Source organism: Pantherophis guttatus, chromosome 2 (genome assembly GCF_059756535.1).
Source record: "Pantherophis guttatus breed Tessera chromosome 2, ASM5975653v1, whole genome shotgun sequence".
NCBI classification, from domain to species: Eukaryota; Metazoa; Chordata; class Lepidosauria; order Squamata; family Colubridae; genus Pantherophis; species Pantherophis guttatus.
In genome coordinates this window covers 74,082,108-74,106,387 of record NC_142064.1, presented here as the reverse complement: position 1 = coordinate 74,106,387, position 24,280 = coordinate 74,082,108, and the positions used below count along the sequence as shown (strand labels likewise).

The following is a 24,280-nucleotide window of genomic DNA, read 5'->3' as shown; positions in this document are numbered from 1 at the left end:
AGTGTTTTTCGCGCCAGAAATTTTGAACTGAGCGTTTTGATTGGCTCTGCTTCATTCTCTTTTGAAGTTCGTTGAAACCAAGATGGCTGCCATTCAAAATTTCGCGCGGGATCACATCTTTTCTTTTTAACAACTATTTTCTCAGTAGTCATCTCACTTACGGTTTTTTGATCTTTGGGTTTTTCTTTAATGACGTTTTTCTCTCTCGCTGCTCCGCTGTTCTTCAGCATCTCCTGGAGGTCCGCGATGAGACTTTCATCATTCTTTTGACTTTTTAGTATCTTTAATATCTCTGACCTGAGTTCGTTATTTTCTATTTCGATTTCTTTCTGGTCATTATTTTCACTCATTAGTTCTTCTTCTTCAGTGGTGTATTCTTCGGATTCTCTCGAAATCGCATTGGTGGATTCGTTGACCATCTCTTGATCAGTTTCTATTTCTTTGCTGTAGGCCCTGGTGTTGGGCCTATCTTTCTTGGACATTTTTAATTACTTATTGAGTCAATTAACCATCCTCTGCTACCAGCTTGTTGCAATATTTTCAGGATCAGACTCAATAAAGATAATAGGAGTTAGAGTTTTAAATATATTTCTTTTTAATTATGATAGGCATTCTATATTCACTGAATATTCAAGGTAGAAGCGACGAGAATGGTGAGGGTGGCTCCTTATATATACAAGGGGTGGAGCTAGGAATGGGAGTGGTAAGTTATGAATACATTAAAGTCCAAAGAATAAGTTAACCTCTGATGTTCCATATATACATTATTTACACATTGGAGAATAAGGCATTTACATCTGACACATATATCGGGCCCAGGGGCCGTAGTTTGAGAACACATGATTTAGTGCAATATTTAAAAATGCAAATAATTTTTCTGCGGACCACCAAAGTTTTCTCATGGACCACCAGTGGCCCATGGACCACCAGTTGGTGATCGCTGATGTAGACAGAATCTTGCCAGACTAAACCTAAACTGCAAACTCAAACAGATATACCATGGGAGAGTCAAGGAAGTAGACATCTTTACTCTTTTTCTGTGTGTCTGATCTACTCTAGGCTGTGTTGTCTTTTGGGTCACCCCCTTTGGAATGGGCTCCCTTTTTCCTGGGAAATCACCATTCCACTGTAGTCCATCACATCATTTTTCCCTGCGCAGACATAATCATTCACAGTACAGTTTTCTTAATAACACTGTGGATATAGGGTTTTTGTTTTCATGGCCTTATTACAGGATCTATTTCATAATTTCTCAATCTATGTATAGTACACGTCTATGATTTTCTGGTTGTCTCTCTGTAGTGCTTCAATGCATTTATCCATAATCCATATTCACACATTCATTACTCTAAATTTCCTTACCATTTCCCAATGGTTTCCTTATATATTTTCTCTATATTTAGATTGGAAAACTCAATGCAGGGACCATGTCTAATTATTCCATTAATTGTACATAGCTGCTATTGAATAAATATTTGACCAAAGTAAATGATCCTCATCTGTAACACAAACTAATTTTAACACATATTCTTATTTTCAATCATTTTTAAAAACAGTTCTTTATTTTTAAGAATTATTTTTACCCTCTATCATCAAACAGGCTTTGTTCATGTTGTTCACTGCAACAATTACCTGGCTTAGATGCCGCTCATTTTGTCTAAAAAAAAATCTGAAAAAAAAAATAATGGTTCTTAAAACACAACAACACTAAGAGAGTTTCAGTCCTATCCTGTCACTTAGAGAACTAATTGCACCATTACATACTGCAATTACAATTAAAGATTTTCAGCTGATGAAAGGCATGTTCACTGAATTCTCATTACCTGGTGTTGCCTTGCTCATACTCAAGAATATCATGATTTTGATGAAACAAAATCATCGCAAGCAGCTCCATTTCTCAGGTAGCACAAATAATCATAGGCTAGAATCCAGTACACAATTAGACAGTGAACTAATCTGGAATGCAAACGGGCTGTATTTTGTTTTTATTTCCCTCCCTTCTCTTAGAGCTTCGTGACTCGAATTCCAGATATTTGGTAAACCCATTATCCAATATCAGTAACCATGTACTACAGAGAGATAGAGATAAATGATAGGTAGGTAGGTAGGTGGATGGGTGGATGGATGGATGGATGGATGGATGGATGGATGGATGGATGGATGATAGATACAGACAGACAGACAGACAATAGAGAATTGCCTCTTCAGAATAAGTCCTCCCAAGATTTGCAGTGGAAGTGAATTATGTGATTTTAAAATTTACTATTTAAAATACATTGATTTATTTTGTGTATGCTCTATAGATTAAGTTGCTCGATTAGATTCCTGTCTGTAATGCTGTTGAGGGTAAAACTTCCCTCTGCATAGTAGGCAACAGACCAGACAGCAAAGAGATACGTTGCTGGTTAAACACACAGATACTCACAGACTCTGAACGGTGAAAAAGAAAATATTCTTTACTCTTAGTGAAAAAACAAACTTGGTTTCTCAAAACAATGATAACACGTCTTCGAATAATCACTCTCCAACACAAAACATAGTTTGCTTACAGTTCTCTTCAGTCACACACAGTCCCTCTTCAGAAGATCAATCATCAAATAGCAGGAGCAGGAGCTCCCGGGCTTCCTGTCTTCCTTTATGGCTGCCTGATAATAGCACAGCCAATCATTCTTCTTATAACATTTAAAGTCACAAACATAGTTTTTCTATATATTACCTACCCAACTGTAGGATAAATATCCAACAAATGCTGCCTACCCTGTTTCCCCTAAAATAAGACATTTTGAGCGCATGCGCTAAAATAAGTTGTCCCCTGAAAATAAGCCCACCCCGAAAATAAGCCCTCCCTGAAAATATTAAAACGCATGTGCAACCAGTCCCCACCATTTCTTCTGGTTAGGGAGGCAGAACTGAAAATCAGGTAAGATGGCAAGGTGAGCCCTGTCTTCCTCCACGTGCCCCAAAGTAATAAGACATACCCGAAAATAAGGCCAAGCACTTATTTTGGGGTTCAAAAAAATATAAGATAGGGTCTTATTTTCAGGGAAACACACTACCTCATGACAGAATTTCCAGAGTGGCTGTGTCGCCTATGAAATGTTTGCCATTTACTAGAATACAGGTGGTTTTAAATGTTTGATATTCTTTTCAATTTACTGAAGTTGCAATGGTGCTGCAAAAAAATGGTTGCAGCATTCTTACATTCATATGATTAAAAAATGGGACTTGACAATTGGTATGTATTTATGATGGTTGCAGTGTCCCAGGGTCATGTGAATGGCATTTGTTTCTCAACCATCTTCCAACAAGCAAAGTTAATGGGAGAAGCCAGGTTTATTTAATAATCTAGTGGCTCACTTAAAAATCCTCTCACTTAGCAATAGTAATTCTAATCCCAGTTGTAGTCATAAATTAAAGTCTATCTGTAGTCAACATTTCCAGGAAGAGCTGCACATTTCTAAGCTGAAATTTCTTAAGAGTTCTAAATTTCTCCTCTACTTATATCTAATTATATCTTATTCCCACACAATCAGTCAAATCACTTGGATGACAACGTGAATTTGTTATCCATTACAAATAATGGACACTACACTTTTAGAACAAGTTCTTCAAAGAATATCTGGTAATAGTATAATTCATTATTCTCGTATGTTATTGGGGTGGGAATTCAAATCGAAAACTATATTTCACAATTATTTTCGAAAAAGGATAAGTAATGTTCATCTTTTCCATTTGTTTAAACTACAACTCAAAATAGTCTTATTTTGAAATTATTTTTGATACAATATTAATTTGGATCAAAATTTAATATCAGCCATTGTTTTACCTGTCAAAATATTGTAAATTTGCTGAAGAATTGAGATAACAAGATAGGATCAACACAATGCTGAGCTGTTTTGAGTGTAACCACCATATTTTAAGCCTGAGCAGCAGAGAGCTTTGGAGTTCTTAATTTCTCTGTTCTTATCATCCCAGCCATGGGTTTGGCTTCATGAAAGCTGTTGTGTTACCATATTATCTGAATTAAACAATCTTAAAAATGACAACTTTAAACAAACCATACCATATAGAATTGGCTTACTCCAGATAACCCAAATTAAGTTTGAATAGAATGTAGGTTTAAGAAACCAAATTAAGCTCTATTTAATCTAAAAAAGAAAGCAATAGTTACATTATAATATATAATATAATAACAGAGTTGGAAGGGACCTTGGAGGTCTTCTAGTCCAACCCCCTGCTTAGGCAGGAAACCTTACTTCAGACAAATGGTTATCCAACATCTTCTTAAAAACTTCCAGTGTTGGAGCATTCACAACTTCTGGAGTCAAGTTGTTTCACTAATTAATTATTCTAACTGTCAGGAAATTTCTCCTTAGTTCTAAGTTGCTTCTCTCCTTGATTAGTTTCCACTCATTGCTTCTTGTCCTACCCTCAGGTGCTTTGGAGAATAGCTTCATTCCCTCTTGTTTGTGGCAGTCCCTGAGATATTGGAACACTGCTATCATGTCTCCGCTAGTCCTTCTTTTCATTAAACTAGACATACCCAGTTCCTGCAACCCTTCTTCATATGTTTTAGCCTCCAGTCCCCTAATCATCTTTGTTGTTCTTCTCTGCACTCTTTCTAGAGTCTCAACATCTTTTTTACATTGTGGCGACCAAAACTGAATGCAGTATTCCAAATGTGGCCTTACCAAGGCATTTTAAAGTGGTATTAACACTTCATGTGATCTTGATGCTATCCCTCTATTTATGCAGCCTAGAACTGTGTTGGCTTTGTTGGCAGCTGCTGCACACTGCTGGCTCATATTTAAGTGGTTGTCCACTAGGACTCCAAGATCCCTCTCAGAGTTACTACTATTAAGCAAGGTACCAAATATACTATACCTGTGCCTTTTGTTTTTCTTGCCTAAATGGAGAACCTTACTTTTTTCACCATTGAATTTCATTTTGTTAGATAGTGCCCAATGTTCAAGTCTTTAAGGTAAAAGTAAAGGTTCCCGTCGCACCAACTCATCTCCGTTTCAAAGCCGAAGAGCCAGCATTGTCCAAAGACGTCTCCATGGTCATGTAGCCGGCATAACTAAACACCGAAGGCGCACGGAACGCTGTTACCTTCCCACCAAGTATTTTTCTACTTGCATTTTTAATGTGCTTTCGAACTGCTAGGTTGGCAGAAGCTGGGACAAGTAACAGGAGCTCACTCCGTTATGCGGCACTAGAGATTTGAACCACTGAACTGCTGACCTTTCGATTGACAAGCTCAACATCTTAGCCGCTGAGCCACCCCGTCCCTTGTTCAAGTCTTTAGAGTTCAAGTCTTAATCTTGTTTTTGATTCTTAGCAACCAAGTTGAAAAATAGGAAAAAAAAGGGGGGGAGTGTATATTAGGGTCACAATTTCAGATTAATCTGAATACAGCCATTGACATTAAAAAAAAAAAATCAGCAACTGTGGCAACTTTGTTTTCTACAGGAAATATAAACCCTGTATTTTGGTTTTCCTTGCTTAGATCTTCCAGCTGAACAAATTTCATTCGAATTAGCCATGTCATCTTTTCCATCTGTATCATTTCTTTGTTTCAGGGTCCATCAACTTATTTCCTGTGAAGCTCATTTCCTTTACTTCTTTTCATGAGCAGTTACAGCAGAGTCATCCTGTTTAATGGCCCTTATACATGATGATTATGTTCAATGCCAGTGTGATGTCCTGAAGTACAAAAAGTCATGAGCCCTTCTATATGTGTATTGCTTATCATTTAAATGTGTTCTTTCTTCAACCATGGTAGACAATATCACCACTATCCAAACACTTTAGGCATGTAGCAACATAATACATTTTTCATGAATTAAGTATGTTCAAGGGTGACATTTAAATTTCTCTCACTTAATATTTGGAAGCTTCATGAAGCAAGCAAAATGTTGCTGGCATCTTTTCCTCATTCCACTGTTGTGGAAACAAATTATTAGAATTATGGAGGATGTTCCTGTGAGAAAATATATTTTATTATGGTAGAAAAATATGCCTTTATTTGACACACTTCTTTTAAGAATAGGTATTCCATTGTCTTTTGCTTCTTTTTTTGCATTTCTAAAGCATTTTGCATATATAAATGAAAGATTTCTCTAAATGCAGGGTGTTTGTTTCCTATTATTGTACTGTTGAATTCAGAACATTATTTATCTTTACAGGAAACAATACCTCACTGAAAAATGTCAGCCTTTTATTATAATACTTGTGTATTTCTTTGTTATTCTTTAGAATGATTTTAATCATGAAAAAATCAAGAGGGATTTGTTTGACTTGATTTAGTTAGTAAATATTTTGTACAAATAGTGCAATGAAAGTAATGGTGTATCAATAAGCAGATTAAGAAACCATTTTATTGGACTATTTAATTATCTCTCATGTTGTCCCTGGTGATTTAGGACTATTCAGTTTTGAAATGAAACCATCCAATTCCGCATGTACAAATAATTGTGCAATATTCAGAATTATAAGAAAGTGAACTCTGGCACTGAAGTGACTGAAATTCTTAAACTAAAGACATAGTATCAAAACACACAATTCTTGTAACAAATGCATTTCCTGATAAAAATGCAGACCCTTGATTAACTGCTGTTTAAAAATTCAGATGAGTTAATCTGAATCAATTAGGGTCAATTAGGGTTGATGCCAATGGAGTTTTCCTTCACAGGTTTACCTGACTGTAGTGGCACCATTTTAAGGGAAAATATCTATCCTTTTAATTTTGAATAATGCTCTAGGATGAGACTCTTGTGCAAAATAAAACCTGTCTAGCCATCTGGACTACTTTCTCCCTCAAAATACAGGAAGACCAAGGCAAGGCAATTGACCTTTCCAAGTCCAGGCAGCTCCTCAAGAATGTCATAAACTCATGGAGAACCTGGGTGCTGTTCTTACACTGTTCTTTCTTGATAATCAACAAGACACCTCTGCTGATCCTGTTTTGGAAAGTCTTACGTTCTCAGAAACATCAGGACAATGATTGCAGAAAATACGACTTCAGCAACAGATTGGTCAATGCCTGGAATGCACTACCTGACTCTGTGGTTTCATCCCCAAACCCCCATAACTTTAACCTTAGACTACTGTCTACTGTTAACCTCACCCCATTCCTAAGAGGTCTTTAAGGGGCATACGTAAGTGCACCAACGTGCCTACTGTCCCGTCCAACTGTTCCCATTTATTCGTATCCATTTCATGTATTCATAATCATGTTTATACTTATATGTTATCTTATACATGCTTGATAAATAAATAAATAAATAAATAAATAAATAAATAAATAAATAACAATGATGCTAACAGGAAACCAGACTCTACTTTGCTCATACACCTAGACCAGGTGTACTATAGTATGTTCCAACAAATGTTCACACATAAGTTTAGAGATGCTCTCATAAACTCTTTGTCTAATGTGATATATATCATCCCCTACTGGAAATGCTCCTCTGGATTCTGGATTCTCCTAGAACAGGGATGTCAAACTCGCGGCCCGCGGGCCAGATGCGTCACATGCTGGTTCCGCCTCACCCGGTTTAGAGAAGGGGGGGAAAAGTCCCAATATGTCACGTGGCGCTGCCATGATGACACGAGTTTGACACCCCTGTCCCAGGATAAACTTTGGAAAAGTATGACTAGACATAAATTTGACATCAAGACTCAAAAGTAAAGGCAAAGCAGTATTAGAATACTTCAGCTTCCCAGGACATACTACAGAAGACTGATTTGGGTGGGAAAAATGGGACCGTAACTCCACCATTGAGCAAGAGATTGCTGAGCTCACATATATCAAAAGGTTTAAGGCAATTTCAAAAAAGCTCAACAAGTTCAATGAGCTTTTAACACATTACACTTGTTGAGTTATAAGGTTCTACTACTCTGTCTCACATGAAACCTCCATCTACAGAACAAGCTTGTTTTTCCCTCTTTCCCAGACTCCCATTTCATCCCAATTTAAATCCTACATCTGTGTAATCATTCTGAGCCTCTAATGAAGAGGTGCACTTCATAAAATCAAATGCCTGTTAATGAAAAGTGTTACTTAGAGAAGATTTTGCAGGGTCCCTCTGATTAGTAGTCTAACAGGTAACTCAGACATGTTCAGCAATATCTTTAGATTTGTAAGAGTGTATGTTCTATGGGTGGAGCAAACTGCAATTGTGGGGTTGAGGAAAGGTTTTATGGAATGCCTTTGTAAACTGCTAATATGAAACAGTGCTTCTGGTAGGCTGGCTTTGTCAAAGGATTCAGGAAACAACCTTCAACTCTTTCATGAGAAAACTCTAACTCTGTTGTAAAAGTAGTTGTGGCTAAGAATCTGAAATATTTTTTTTGGTTACAATTTTTTTTTGCTATTATTGTCCTGGATATAATTTGGTTAGCTTTTGCTGCTCATCCCATAAATATTTGCTTAGTGAAGAGAGAGAGAGCGGGAGAGAGAGGGAGGGAGGGAGGAAGGGAGGGGGAATGAGGGAGTGGGGTGGGGGAGAGAGAGAAATAAACCTCAGTCCCATAGCAACTAAACCTAATAATTTTTACTTCAAGATGATGGTAGATATGATCCAATAAATCTGAAAAGTGTCACTTTACTCCTTTGAAATGACTAGACAAATGTGGACTTCAGTTAATTTTCCAAATGGACACTATACACTAATGCTTTATATGAACCACATTGGATATTAATGATTTATGTAGCTGCATAAACAGGATTGTCTCCATCTCACAGCTACTAATAAACGATCTAGCGAATGGGGAAATTTTTAATATTCTCTAAATACATAGATTAATTGCACATAACTCTATACGTTCTACAGCAAAACATGTACTTCTGAACTTACTCCTGACTTATTCCCAATTGCTTTCTAGTAAGACACAAAGAACAGAATATATTAATTTATTAGACAGAATCTTTGAATAGCAACATTTAATGAGAACCCAGATGATGGTGCAGTATTTTATTTAAGCACAAATGGATACAGTGATAATAATAGCTCAAACTATCTTCCTTTTGTGGGTTGTCACAATGAGTTGTTTTGTGATTAAAATTATGTTGCATGCACGTAAGATCATTATTTAGGGAAAAATTTTGGCCAGCAGGGTTTTGAAGAACCTTAATTTTATAATGCCCTTTAGAAAAATGTGTCCTTTAAAAAAAAAAAAAAGAAATATGATTGAAAAACTCTTGGCAATAATACCAGCATTTCCATCATGTCATGACAAGCCCGCCTTAGCTGTCAATACTGTCTGCTTTTTTAAAAAAAAAACCTGAAATATGTTTCCTTTTATGAATTTGTTTAAAAATGATTCATTTAAGTGTCCAGGGTACAGATTCTACTGCTGTACCCTGAATGATGCTACACACTGTACTGCTTCTGCCTATAAATAAGTTAATACAGAACACTGTAATCTTTTCCAAAGATTAAGAAAAACCTTCTAAATAAGAGGAACAGCTCATCATGTATAGTTTTGGAAGTTTTCTGGTGAGATCGTGAGTTTCTTAACAATAAAAAAATAAAAAAGCTAGCTCAATGATATATAAACTGGTTCAAATAAATTATTTCAGGATAGATGGAATAATTTGTAATGCATGTATCAGTGTAAATCCCAAAGGTGCTTTTTTCAAGAGGCAGCTGGACTTTCTGGTTTTTCTTTGAAGACATTTCGCTTCTCATCCAAGAAGCTTCTTCAGCTATGACTGGATGGTGATGAATGGAGGCTTTACACTCCTTGCAGACAGCTGGTCATTTGCATTCTTTTAGAGCGTTTTTCTGTAATGTCAGGGTCACCAGAGTTGTGCAAATGGGTGTGGAGCCCTCTTGGAACTGTTGAAAGGACTGTGTAGTAGATTGGAGATAGATGATGTCGTATCCCTCCCCCTCTGTTTAGAGAGAGCTGTTCAGTTTTGACATAGATGGCCTGTTTGACCCCTCTTTCAAACCAGCGGTCCTGTCTGTCCAAAATGTGGATTTTGCTGTCTTCAAAAGAGCGGCCTTTGTCTTTTAAATGGAGATGGACTGCTGAATCTTGTCCTGATGGGTTTGTTCTCCTATGTTGTGCCATGTGTTTATGAAGTGGTTGTTTTGTTTCCCCAACGTACAGATCTGCACAAGGCTCACTGCATTGTACTGCATATACCATGTTGCCCAGTTTGTGTCTGGGTGTTTTATCCCTTGGGTGGACAAACTTCTGCCTTAGTGTATTCTTGGGTTTGAAGTGGGCACACATGTTGGCTGAAGATCTTTTGAGCTTTTCCAATATTCCTGCAACGTATGGAATGACAATGTTGCTTCATTTATTGTTCCCTTTGTTGTCTGTTATGGAGGAAGCTCCTGTAGGGTCTTTTTTGAGATTTGATGGCCCACTTGAGGTAGCCACACATTCTGAGGGCTTCCTTGATGTGTTTTAGTTCTTTTTCTTTCCCATCTTTGCTTTTAGGAAAACCTTCCACTTGGTGGTGTAGAGTTCTGATGACTCCAATTTTGTGGGAATCAAAATGTAAATATTGATGTTTATATGAGAATTTTCTGTAAACTTCAATGTTAAGGCTTCTGTTTTCCTTAATGTGTACTGCACAATCCAGGAAGGCTAGTCTATTTTCCTTAACATCTTCCTGTGTATCTGTCCACTGATTTGTTATGTTTGGTGAACGCTTCCAATTCCTGCGTTTGAGAAGCAAAATGTCTTCAAAAAATAACAAACAAACCAGAAAGTCCAGTTGCCTCTTGAAAAAGCACCTTTGGGACAACCATGACCTGGATGACTGAGAATCTCCATAGACATTTATCAGTGTAAATCTATGTAAATCATGAAGTTAATTGCAATTAGTGCTATGCTCAAAACGGAATCCCTGTTTTAAGTTCAGAATTTTTTTTAAATAACTCAATTTTTTCCATCAAAATGTTCTTGAAGTGCTTATTCCAACAGATAGAGCTTCATCATTTGAATTTTTCAGAACATAATTCAAAATATTTTGAATGTTTTAATCACAAGAAAAAAATGAAATATGTTACTGCATTTTGCGCCTAACATCTTTATATTAGGTGTAAAATATACTATAGTAATCTCAGACTTGATATAACTCAGAGGAAATATAAAATATACATTCTCTAATAATATTTAAAAAGGACTTTGGAATATCCTATTTTTTTGCTTATTTAAATAGTAATAGAGATCAATGTAGATACCAGATTTTAAAATCTCCTTCTCTTCTTAAGACTAGATTAAAATAGTTAGATTCAGTTTGACACATTTGCAGTATTCTAACCTTTTTCTGTCTTTTCCAAACAGTATTGGCTGTTTTATGTCTACTCAGTATGAAATGGCTAATTTTTATACAATTGAGATTGTATTTTTGCGAACCTTAGTATTCCTGATGCATACAAATATTTGCCTCCTCAATTCTATCAAAATTATTACATAGTATTATATTTCTCATTTTAACATTATTTTTGTACAAGGGCTTTGTTATTTGTATTTATTTATTAATTTACATCCCACCTCAAAGGCAATTTAGATATGGTAGCAATTTATCTCCATTTTTCCTTTTAACAACCACCCTGTGAGGTAGCTTGGGCCAAGAGAGAATGATTGGCCAATGATCATCCAATGGATTTTTATGGTGAATGATGAGCTAATCCAGGGTCTATTCAGTGTGAACCAGTTTGGTAAAGTGGTTAAGAACCAAATTAGAATCTAGGAGACATGAGTTCTAATCCTGTCTTGAGGAAAACCCCAGCTAGGTGATGTTGAGTCAGTCCAACTCACCACACAGGCTTGTTGCGGGAAAAATAGGACGAGGAAGGAATATTAAGTATATTCACTGCTTTAAATTATTTATAAAAATAATAAAAGTAGCATGTAAACAAAATAAAGTAAATAAGTAAATACACCTTACAAGCAAACAAAAGTGTTCTAATTTGTATTTATTATTCCCACAATAATTCTGTCTACCAGAACAACAAGCCAGTCATTATCGGATATTTAGATATCAGATAATTTAGAAAACTTGCTCTGTGAAATGGGTCAACAACCACAAAGTGGTAGCTGCTGAAGAGTTTGCTGCAGCTAAAGGAACTAAAAAGAGGGAAAAAAATCTATTAGCAAAAAGGATAACATTCTTATACTGTTTTTAAATAAAATTAAATGTTAGGCAAAACAGAAAAACAGTGAAGCTAGGAAGAGGAGAAAAAGAGAATTTTCTCTCAGCAGCAATGGTTTCTCTCACACATCTGTTGGCCCCTGGTTTAAAGTACGAGCATCTCTTTTTATTGTGTGATTTGTGTTTCTGAACCACTGCTGGGAGATCTTCAGGCCAAGCAGGAAGAGAAGCTGCTTTTCACAGCAGACTCACATTAGAAGATTAAAGGAAGAATTATGTGGGCAGTTGGGTTGTTCACTCTCGTTAGTTTTTCTAACCAGAAATAAGCTATTTCTCCCTTTGTCTTATGGTAGACTTGTAAGAAGAAATGTATGTGATAAGGGATACTGACTTTTATTTTATATATATATGTGTGTGTGTGTGTGTGTGTGTTTTCTCAGGTTTTCGCGGGTGTTTGTATGTAGATCTTTGGTTATTCGGGTCTTCTCTCACGTAAAATTGGAAGTGTCTTGGCGACGTTTCGACGAAGTCTCATTCATCCCCTACAAATGCCTTTAATGGAGGCAGTTTGGTGTAGGTGCTGGCCTAGAAACTAGGAGACTCTGAATTCTAATCCTGCCTTAGGCATGACGAACCAGCTGAGTGATTTTGGACCAGTCATTTTCTCTTAGGTCAATTCACTTCAAGGGTTGTTGTTTTGGGAAAAATAAAACAAGGGAGGAATATTAATAAGTTTGCCACCTTGAGTTGTATATGAAAAAAGCTGGGATAAAAAGAATCTAAAAAACCCACTATGTCACCCACACGTCTTCTGTGTAGCAGGAACATAGTAACACAGTTGGTGAATGCATGATCTTTACGTTTTCTAAATTGGCAAATGGCATCTACCTATAAATTGCTGGAATGTTTTAAAAATATACAATGCAAGACACAAAATTTCAAAGAAACACACATGCATTTTGCACCACTGAAATAGAATGCCAAACATCTACTGAGGACCATGAAACTCATTACAATTTACCTTTGGAAAATTATGTTTGGTTTAGATTTTAAATAATATTCTGTTTCTCCAGTTATATTCCACGGTATGTGCATGTGTGTTCAGATATTTTTATAAGTTGCCTACCTATATGCCCTGTTAAAAATATGAGCTTATTGCATATTGCTCCCCATCGCCGGGTGCGTTCCCACAGGGAGGGCCTCCTTGGAGTGCTGTCGGCCAGGCAGTGTCGTCTGGCAACTCCTAGGGAACGGGCTTTCTCTGTGGGCACACCTACCTTATGGAATCAACTCCCCCTGGAGCTCCGGGTGGCCCCTGACCTGCGCTCTTTCCGCTTAAGACATGGTTATTTTGCCAGGCCAGATTGGACTGAAGGGGTTTTTAAGGGGAGTTTTAATGGTTTTTAACACTTAATATTGATTTTATCTGTTTTTATTGCTGTGAGCCGCCCTGAGTCCTTTCCGGAGAAAGGGCGGCATATAAGATAAATAAATATATATATATATATATATATATATATATATATATATATATATATATATATATATATATATATATATATATATATTATTCACATGATAAATTTGATGTATGTTCTCCTTGCAAAACAGAAACTTATGCTAAAGCAGCATTACTTAACAGTGTCTATTCCAACATATTTCCTACTCATCCTCAAAAGTGCTGTTTAATAACTGCAAATTTGAACCTGAGAAAAGTGATCCTTCATAGCACTGGAATTTGAATATGATCACAGTAATATAAAGTATGCAATTCAGTGGAGAGAACAGAGGTGGGTTGTTTATTTATTTATTTATTTCAACAGTCCTTGTATTTTAGGCTCCATTAACTGGAGGCGATTCCAGAGTGCAGTCTAATCGAACTAATATCCTTCCTGTTCCCAGTGGATTAATTGAATCAGGGAAGCTTAAATAAAGAACCCAATAAATGATGCTGAGCCAGGAGAATGATGACCACTATTAACAATTTGGAGAAGGCTAAGGAAACCAGTGACTAGGATAAATAGCATGGTCTTTGCAGACAGGAAATGTTCACAATGGATTGAATGTTGGGTTTTTATGTGCCTTAACATCAAAATTATGCCTAATTTCTTTTTCTTTTCTTAGCTCACTGTCTCGTTTATTGTTATTGTTAGAAGTAGACACTGCACGTAACGATTTTGCATATTGTTAACAGAAATAGAGCAAATTCTATTTTTTGAGATTGCCTAATACACATAAAGTAAAACAGACAACAGGGGAGTTATAGATAGAAATCTAAAAACACACAGAACATTACTAGAAAAGAATATTTGTAGCTCAGGGCTGAATGGTGGGGTGAAACATCTGCAAAAAAATCACCAAGCTGACAGAGCACCAAGTACTCCTCTCTCACAGAATATTTCTTGTAGTGCAACTACACCAAACCAAAACTCTTGAGAGCACTAAGGACTCCACAGTCCAATCCTGAGTCACCTGTATTCTCTTCTAATGAACGCCAAACATAAAATCCAATTTCTACAAGAACAATATCTTCAATAAGAGAGGTTAAGAAATGACGGGCACATATTGTAGTATATTTGTTGGGCGGAGGAAGGCGAACACAAGGGGAACCAAGACAACAGTGAGATAGTAAGTTTTACAAAGAGTCCTTCAAGCTTTTCTTTATTTATACCTGTCTTTAGTATCATTTTATTTTTGTGCTATTGACAACAAATTCCCATCCCTTCATCCAGCCTGGGTTAATAAGTGACTGGTATGATGAGATTGGGAATGCAGTAGTAAGTAATTCAGGGCTGATTTTATTTGGAGATCTCAGATTCAAAGGGGTTTAATATCTGGGGGCAAACTGATTTGAGTGATTGCAAGATTTGGTTTAAAAATGTACACAGGCAATAGCAGTAGAAGGGAAACATGTCGATCTCTGCAGTTGCTTTATTTTTGGCAGAATGGGTTGAGAAGAACAGGCAGATCCTTTAGAGGACATTAGATTTTGGTCAAATGTCTTAAAGAATTTCTTTGCAACGTTCTCTGCATAACCCTCTAAACCAGTGTTTCTCAACCTTGGTAGCTTGAAGATGGGTGGACTTCAACTCCCAGAATCCCCCAGCCAGCGCTGGGAGTTGAAGTCCATCCATCTTCAAGCTACCAAGGTTGAGAAACACTGCTCTAAACAAACAGCATTCTAAAATTGTCAAGATGTTGGCCACAACCAAGTAATCACCTGAAAGAGCCATGAAAACAAGTCTTTGTGCAACTATAGCATCCATCTAGATTTCCTGATAACTCCACCCTGCAGATATTTTTGACTGTGTGAATCCTCTGTGAATTTTTCAAGTTTTGCCAACCAGTTCAGCTGTTTAAGAAGTGAAGTTTTCTGCCAATACAAAGTACATACAATTGACTCATGGGAGATCAGTAAATCAAACAGCTTTATTACCCAATGCAAAGGATACCATTTGTGTGTGTGTGTGTGTGTGTGTATGTGTGTGTTTATAAAAATAGTATTAGTGAAATCATATAACCATCAAGTGTTTGTTAAAGTTCTCAAATGAATCTTTTGAGTTATTCTAAAGAAGATGAATGAGTCACTGACCATTACCAACAATTCTTGGGTGGAAGAACAGGAGTCACTTCCTTAACTGAATAGCAAAACTGTTTTGAAAGTACAGGTAGTCCTTGACTTACAACAGTTCATTTAGTGACCTTTCAAAGTTACAACGGCACTGGAAAAAAGAGACTTATGATCATTTTTCATACTTGCAACCATCACTGCATCCTCAGGATCATGTGATCAAAATTCAGATGCCTGGCAACTGACTGGTATTTATGACGGTTGCTGTCCCCCAAAGTCATGTGATCACGTTTTGCAACCTCCTGACAAACAAAATCAATGGGGAAGCCCGATTCACTTCACAGCCGGGTTACTAACTTATCAACTGCAGTGATTCACTTAACAACTGTGGCAAGAAAGGTCGTAAAATGGGGCAAAAGTCACTTAACAAATGTCTCCCTTAACAACAAAAATGTTGGGCTCAATTGTGGTCGTAAGTCAGGAACTACCTGTACATTGTTTCCAAACTTTTTAAATCCTTCTTTCAAAAGTTCATAACAAAATTATTTTCAGAAGGCAAGTTTTATTTTTCTTACTCAATGTCTTTAAAAAAAATCAAACTAACAGAAGAAAGGTTTCCTGTAATAACCACGCAACCAGCAAGAGCTCAGAAAAGATGTATCAGCTTATGTCATAAACTTGACACAGCTTGTCATTTTTTTTCCCGTACTTGCTAGAAATGATTGCACTCTCATTTTGCACCTGTGATTTCGATTTTTTATTCTTCGTATTTGCTGTACACAGATAATTTCTTTTATTTGTTTCATTACCTAGTATTTTCTTGAAGGATTCCAAGAATCATTTTATTCCAATGCCTCAGGAAGCAATAATAATTTACACAGTGGTATTTTTTCATCTGTCTTGCAGTTCTGATTGCATATATGTGTGGGTTTTCTTTTCCCCTCAGCTGAATATTATGATAGTTGGAGACATCTGGATGGCTTTGCTAAATTACACTTTGAAGAGTCCACTTGTGCTTTTCTTTTGCTTTTATTCCAATTTGAAAATATGACTTAGTCTCTAGACCGTAGTCAAAGATGTTCAGCCTATAATTCCCCAACTGTTGTCAAATTCCAACTCTCACTGGAATATTCTAACAAGAAGTGGAGAACTGCAGATTGCCTATTTTTGTTCTGGTAACATGAGTGCTTAGTTAGCTGCTTTACAATCAAAGCTGTCTCAGATTTTAAGTTAATAAATAAATAAATGACATTTAGGTGCAACAAGGGAATAGGTAAGAAAGTATGAACCTTGGGAAATATTGATTCCTGAAAACAGATTCCACATAAGCAGAAAAATAGTGGGTGAATATTATTATGGATTGATATGAAATACTACATTACAACCAGTTTGTGATCATATGATATGATCCTGTATAGTTCTCGACTTACAACCAGCCCAACACTTCTGTTGTTAAGCGAGACATTTGTTAAGTGAGTTTTGCCCCATTTTACAATTTTTCTTGCCACTGTTAAGTGAATCACTGCAGTTGATAAGTTCGTAACTTAGTTGTTAAGTGAATCTGGCTTCCCCATTGGCTTTGCTGATTAGTAGGTCACAAAAGGGGATCACATGACCCCGGGATAAGGGCAAAGGTCATAAATATGAACCAGTTACCAAGCATCTGAATTTTGATCACATGATCATGGGGATGCTGCAAGGGTTGTCACTGTGAAAAATAAGTCACATGTTTTTGTGTCGTTGTAACTTTGTACGGTCACTAAACAAACTGCTGTAAATCGAGGACTACCTGTATTACATCTATGCTTGAAACTACTTATTTCTTCCTCCTGCATAGGGGAATGCTAATATCTCCTAAAACCATATTTCGTAAAGGGGTTGTAAAGAAGTCAAGACGTCATGTTCCCATGCCTTTCTCCCCACACCCCTTCACTCTTTCTTTCAGTCACTTTACTCTGTGCCATTAATGTGGGTTCTTGGTGCTCTCTGAGCTTCGTTATTTTATTCCAGATGGTTCATTGTCCAGTTAGGTCAGGTGTCAGCAACCTGTCGCTCTGGAGCCGCATGCGGTTCTTTGGGCCCTCTGCTGTGGCTCCCTGTCGGGTGATCCCACCCGACAGGAATCACCCACTGGCCCACCCCTCGTCCTCCCCTCCCAGTCACTCCTCGACTGGCCTGAGAAGGTAAGGGTGATGGCAGGGGATGGAGAAGTGGCCAGGGCAGAGACAGAGAGATTCAGAGAGAGGGGGGAGAGAGAGAGACATAGAGAGATACGGGAGGGGGGAGAGAGGAAGAGAGAGGGAGAGAGAGATGTCAAAAGGGTTTTGTGGTTCTCGGTGTTTTTTAACAACCGGTTCTCTGCCCTAATGACCAGCTGGGTAGGCGTGGCGGGGGGTCATGTGACTGGTGGAAGTGAGTGACATCGAGTTGGCCATACCCACCCAGGTTTTGTGTCTCCCGGTGTTTTCTTTTCTGTGAGACATGGGTCCAAATGGCTCTTTGAGTGTTTAAGGGTGCAGACCCCTGAGCTAGGTAATATTCAGTTGAGTAATGAAATGTCTGCAAGAAAACAACCATGCTGAAAGAGCACCAAGAGCCCCACTCTTCTACCCTCTTATATTGGTGTACCATTAATTCTAGTTTGTACCTCCAATTTGATGAGCCATCTTGTGAAATGATTTGGTCGCTGCGACTGTCTCCCTCCTATGCAAATCACTGTGTCTGTTTCATTTCTGTTTTTGTCTCTTCCTTTTCTGCCTAGTATTCTCTGTGGAATCAATCAAACAGTTGTTCGTTCCATTCAAAGACTCTTCGAGATATTGTTCTTCTTGCTATTTCTTCAACCCACCTAATTATTCTAAACTCTACTCTGTGTATTATTTTTCTTTCTGGCTACTTCAGAACACCTTGAGTTATGATTAAAGGCTGTTGGGGATACATGTCAGTTTTTGACACATAATAAATTGGAAAGCATGAAAACAAAGCCAACCCCCCTCAAAGAAAAAAAACAAAAAAACCCTAAAGACACTAGTAACCAGAGGCAACAGCAGCAAGGAAAGAGTGACAGATCAGACCTCAGAATTACCTACCTGTATACACATTTTTTATCAGCTCAGTTCATGCCAAATGTAATTTTCTTCTGAGATATTCAATATTTACATAAAAATAAATCTTTCATAAAACACAATGAAGTATAAACTCAGCTTAAAATGTCCATTTTGCAAATTATTGCCTAATTATTTTGTGCATATGAATATACCCGTGCAATACTACATCATCCCTCTTTTTCTTTTTCCTCCCTTCTCTCTACCTGTCACCAAGGTTAGAAGCAAACAGATAAACAGAATAATAACAGAAGTCAGTGAGAGTAATAAATTGACAATTTATTTTCACATTCATGGTGGTGGAATTTAGAAGTGGACTTTATCATCTTGAAATGATAATATCCCGTTACTACTCTTACTGTGAGCAAAATGTACGGTTTGCAATGCCTCCTACGTTCAAGATTCCACCTCCAATTAAAAAAAACAAACTTATCACAAACAGAAGCAACAATAATATGGTAATTTGATTACAATGGTTATTTTGGAGGTTTAAAGACTACATGATCTATGCATCTGTCAGAAACGTTGTGAGCTGCAAAAGCTTAGGTATTAAATGATCGATAATTTTTCTAGATAATCTAAGATTCTTTCTTGTTTATTGGGGATTAGAGGATTATGAACCACTAGGAATTATTCTGTGGAAAACACTTCTATCCCATCCCAATTCAATCTTGAATATTTCTGCACAACTTCTTCTTTTACTCAAGAAGTGATTGGGTTTTTTTACTACAGCGATACTGTATATTTGCATATTGAAAGGCAACTAGGTTTCCTAGTTCAATGATTTGGTTAATATGCCATTCTTTTTATCAATTCATTTTTTTAATTAAGAGGTAAATCGATAATAGCAACACAAAAACAATTTGTGCTGGGTTTTTTTCTTTCAGAGATTATCATGTTTGGGGTTGCTGAAATTTTTTATCTCTTAGATTTATTTTCCATTTGTATTAATAATAGGAATAAAGGCATTCTGCCCAGTTGAAATTGCTATCTATAGAAGAGAGGGATCAAGCTCACAGCCCATGGGCTGGATGTGTCACATGCTGGCCACACCCACCCTCAATTTAGCAAAGGGGGGAAACAGTCCCGATATGTCACATGACGATGATGTGATGACGTGAGTTTGACACCCCTGCTGTAAAAGAACTGAAGCTCTTGGCCAAATCAAGTATTTATCAGAAACTCTAGAATATCTCTAATTCATTCAAACAGCAAAAAGTATCTGAAGCACAAAGAAAATCTTATAATCAATAAATAGAATGAGATAACAGCCTAAATGAGATCCATCGTCTTTGATCTGATGCCTTCCAGATGAGATGGAAGTACTACTCCCAGAATTTTCAGATATTGTGGCCAATACACCTGAAGGATTTCAAGATGGAGAAATGTGATACAATTAGACCTTGGGCCCAGACCTTTCCAGCTTTGTGGACCAATATGGCAGGGTAGAGGAGAGGAGATGGTTCTCCCACTGAAGCAGTACAATTGCACAGCTCCATTTGCGCAAGTGGTTGGTGAGCTTGCACACAAGTGGAACTGTGTACTCAGGGAAGCCCTGAATTAGACTGTATAGTCAGACTTCTATTTGATGCAACCATGCTTCTACTTATACATATGGCAGAAGACAGAATGGACAACCAACAGGAAAATAATGCTCTGTGGAACACTTCTAAACTGTGCTTCAGAAGCTTCATTGTCTTCTCCATGTACAGTGAGTTCACAGCAGAATTATACATGCTGATGGATCTATACCAAAAGCCTAATTTGGCCCCCAAACTTTGACAAGAAGTAAATGTTTCAATGGATAAAATTGTCTTTAAAAAAAAAAAAACTTTTTTATAATGGCCAAAATTCCACACTGACTTCCAGTAATATTTCATGTGGCACCCCATCTCTCTAAGCAATCACTTAGATTGATTGTTAAATTCACATTGTTCACGGAAGCAAGGGCAGTGGTGGTGAACCTTTTACTCACCAAGTGTTACCCTCACTAACATGCAGCTCGTCCCCTTGCACTGCCTGCATAACCGCACCATCTGCGCATGTGCATGGCTTTTGCATAGCTCCCCTGGTGTGCTGTATGTGCAATTGCACCATCTGTGCATGTGTGTGGTTTTCACACATGCAATGCACACATGTGAACACTGTCTATACCTACGCGTGCTGCGTGGAAGTACTCTCGCACGCATGCACAAATGCGCACACATCCACAGGAGAGCTCCGAAGACCAGATGGGTCCTCTGAATTGCGCACATATGCACCGGAGGCCCGAACACTGTCAGGGGTGTGGGCACATGCACAGCTGCAGGTGAATTGGGTGACAGTTTGCTTGCCCGGAAAGATGGCTCTGTGTGCCATAGAGGCATAGGTTCGCCATCACAGAGCTAGAGGATGAGGATGAGATCATTTTTTTTCCTTTCTTGGCTGGCAATATTTTCTTTAGTTCTCCTTAGAAGTCAATGGGAGAAAGTCATTAAGTCAGATGAGGATGGCAGAATTGAAAGCCATGAATTAAAGTGGTTTTGGATTTTACAGATCCCTAGCCCAGATCGTCCCATCAAAATGCCTTGTAGTAGACTTTAAGAAGACCGTTTTGAGCTTTGGATAGCTGCACCTTCTGTCCCTGATAACATTTTCTTGCATGAATGGAAGGAATAGAACGTCAAGTCAATTCTATCATTATATTCTTTTCAAATAAAATATAATATTGTGCTATAAGAAATGGAGAAAAGAAGTCCTATCTCTGCGCGTGAGGAGTTATACTGTAATTTTATTACCGAGCATTTTTCTTTCACTTGTACTACATAAAATTTAAATTACCTAAGGTTTCTTTAATCTGAATTTTGGTGCTGATTATTATGCTGATTTTTTTAAAGTTCTATTGTATCTTCTATTCTGTTGTACATTATATGTGATAGCTGGCTTACATGATATTAAGAGGTAGTGAATACAAATGCAAATTTTAAATAATTCAAGAATATATTCCTATTCATTAGTTGTACTATTAATTTATAATTTATTTAATGTGATATTATTGCAAATGTGTTTTTAATGTCATTTATATTTTCCCTTTCTTACCTTTCAGGTCTCAGGGTGAAGAATTTGGAACTGAATCAAAATCTACACTCAGGGTAATATTTTTATTCAATGTTTGGTATGGTTAATCATTTAAAAAAAAATCATATTTGAGTTGTTACATCACTAGCAAATTGTACTGATTTTTATTGTGTAAATATCTTCTCAAAACAGGAAATTTCATATTTGAACAAAAATCATTGCCTAGTTGTTTTGTTTTAGGACGTTACTAATGAGTGGTTCCTAATGAAAATAGCATAGGCCCTGCCGAAGCAAATAACAAGTAAACTGTAGACATTTACTTACAAAAGTTGTAAAATAACAAGTAACTGTAAATGTTTTATAGTAAGAAATTATGGAGGAAAGACATGAAGGAGAAATTAAGATGTATTTTATCACCAGGCAGCCATTTTTAAAATGGCTTCAGCCAACATATTCTAATGTCATAAAGTATTAAGATGAATTATCTTTTCAGTGAAAAAAACTGAGCAAATCATGTTGGTGCTGTACTTAAAAACCAGTCAACATACTGAAAAGCTGCAGCACAAAATTTATTTGTAATAATGGCTTTCGGGCATCCATGTTGTGCATATTAAAATGGAAGTAGATTCTACTAAATTCTGTAGGATTTACTCATGGTAAACAGATGAAGAATTGCAGTCTACTATTATTTTATTATCCAGAAAGAAATAATAATGTTAGATGGGCAAACTGAAGACTGTTCCCATTATTTTCAGAATGTTCTTTAATGAACAACATTCATCCGTAGGGTCTAGGCAAATCAACTCAAGTAGATATGCTCTAGTTAACATTCCACTGAGATAAAATTTGAAAGCTAACATCGTTTGTATTACATAAATTATCTGTCACACAAAAGTGTATTTGGACAGACAACAAAACCTCTGAAGAGCAGAAACCCAAGCCCAGGAGAACCAGTTTGTCAGCTCTTTTAGGTTTTGTTGACTGTACAAAAACAGAAGCATGATCTGTGTTCCAAAGGAAGACATCTGTCAAATTGTCGCCATCCTCTGGAAAATCCACCTGTAAATCTTTAAAGCTATATATTACATCTGCATCAGATATCACTTGGGAGCCCTTCAGGTTTCTAGCCATACACTCAATTTCTATTAGAAAGTATTATTTTGGCTTCTGTCAATCTTAAACTTGTAGTTATTGCTTCCTATTAAAATATATTTTTTATGTATTTTACTGAAGAATAACTAGTGTTTAATACACTAGAGTGAACAGACCAACTTCTCTCTTAGCTGTTGTTCCATGCTTACTCTTCTCTTGGGTCAGCAGTACTTAATTACCGTAGTTGTAATAAGCCAGTGAGTGAAGCTTCTTTGTGGAGAAATGATGGTTTCTGCAATCTAGTGCCATAATAGCCTTCCTTGGTTTGGTTTTCTCCAAATGTGTTCTATCATCCACCATGTTATGGGTAAAAGAGAATTATCAAACTGAATCCTATACATCTATAAGTATCCATTTACACAAGACTGTGACATGGTTTCTGGAGGGCTCAGCTGTAGTATGTGAACTGGATACTGTATTAGGTTGACCATGGAACTAATGTGCTAGTAAACTCTTAAGCCAAGGGAACTGAGAATCACCCTATGAAACCAGACCTGCTGTTTTGATAATTCTACAGGGGAATCAACTTTTTACAAGAAATACAGTGACTACCATGCAATAAAAATGCAGTGGTCAAGAGCTGCTATTATTAGATTTGGGGGTGAGGTAGGGGAAGCATTGAAAGATAGGTAGGACAACAACAAAAGTGTAGGTGGGTTACTTGTTTTATTTATGTTATGTCTCCTTTAAAAACCAGAAAGAAACTTGAGGTTGGCTACTCGGATTATAGGTTGCCACCACTACTCTGTTGTTGTAATGGGAGGCATAAATGCTTCCAAAGTAAATTAGAACTCTCGGTTGCCCTTTTTAGTCAAAATGACTGTGCTTTTGCAAGTAGGTAATGAAAAGGAAATTCTGCTTTTTAAAAGCCATATGAACTTGACTTTTTGCAGGTTTATTATATCAATGTTCAGAATTCTCTTATAATAAAATGATAGCTAGAATGACTGCATTAGGCTAATCCCCAGATTATAAAGTAAGACTGAAATGAAAAGGTTTCAAACTTTAATTTTATGTAGTCTACGAAGGTAAAAGTTTAAATGGAACAAATCTAATTGAATTACATAAACTTTAAATGGATGTACTTGATAATGTCAAAGAGATTAGCTTCTTCTAACACAGCATAAATGAAGCAAAAGACAGTTCTTAAAATTTCTGGTTCAAATAGGCATGACAGACATACGGTATAACCTGGCAAAAATACAAGAAAATGTATCAGGTGTTATTACTCGATCAAATTTCAACTGTTCAATTCTATCCTATCTATCTATCTAT

At 36.9% G+C, this 24,280-nt stretch overlaps 1 protein-coding gene across 32 annotated transcripts in view; it reads left to right on the top strand.

The window, feature by feature from the left end:
• The window catches only part of PTPRD (protein tyrosine phosphatase receptor type D), a 1,336,531-nt gene that overhangs the window by 527,511 nt on the left and 784,740 nt on the right, over positions 1–24,280 (top strand). For all 32 annotated transcript variants that reach the window (XM_087886215.1, XM_087886206.1, XM_034410407.3 and 29 more), the window contains one exon: positions 21,882–21,927. The gene's annotated coding sequence lies outside the window, so the exon portion shown is untranslated. The remainder of the gene's footprint in view (positions 1–21,881; positions 21,928–24,280) is intronic.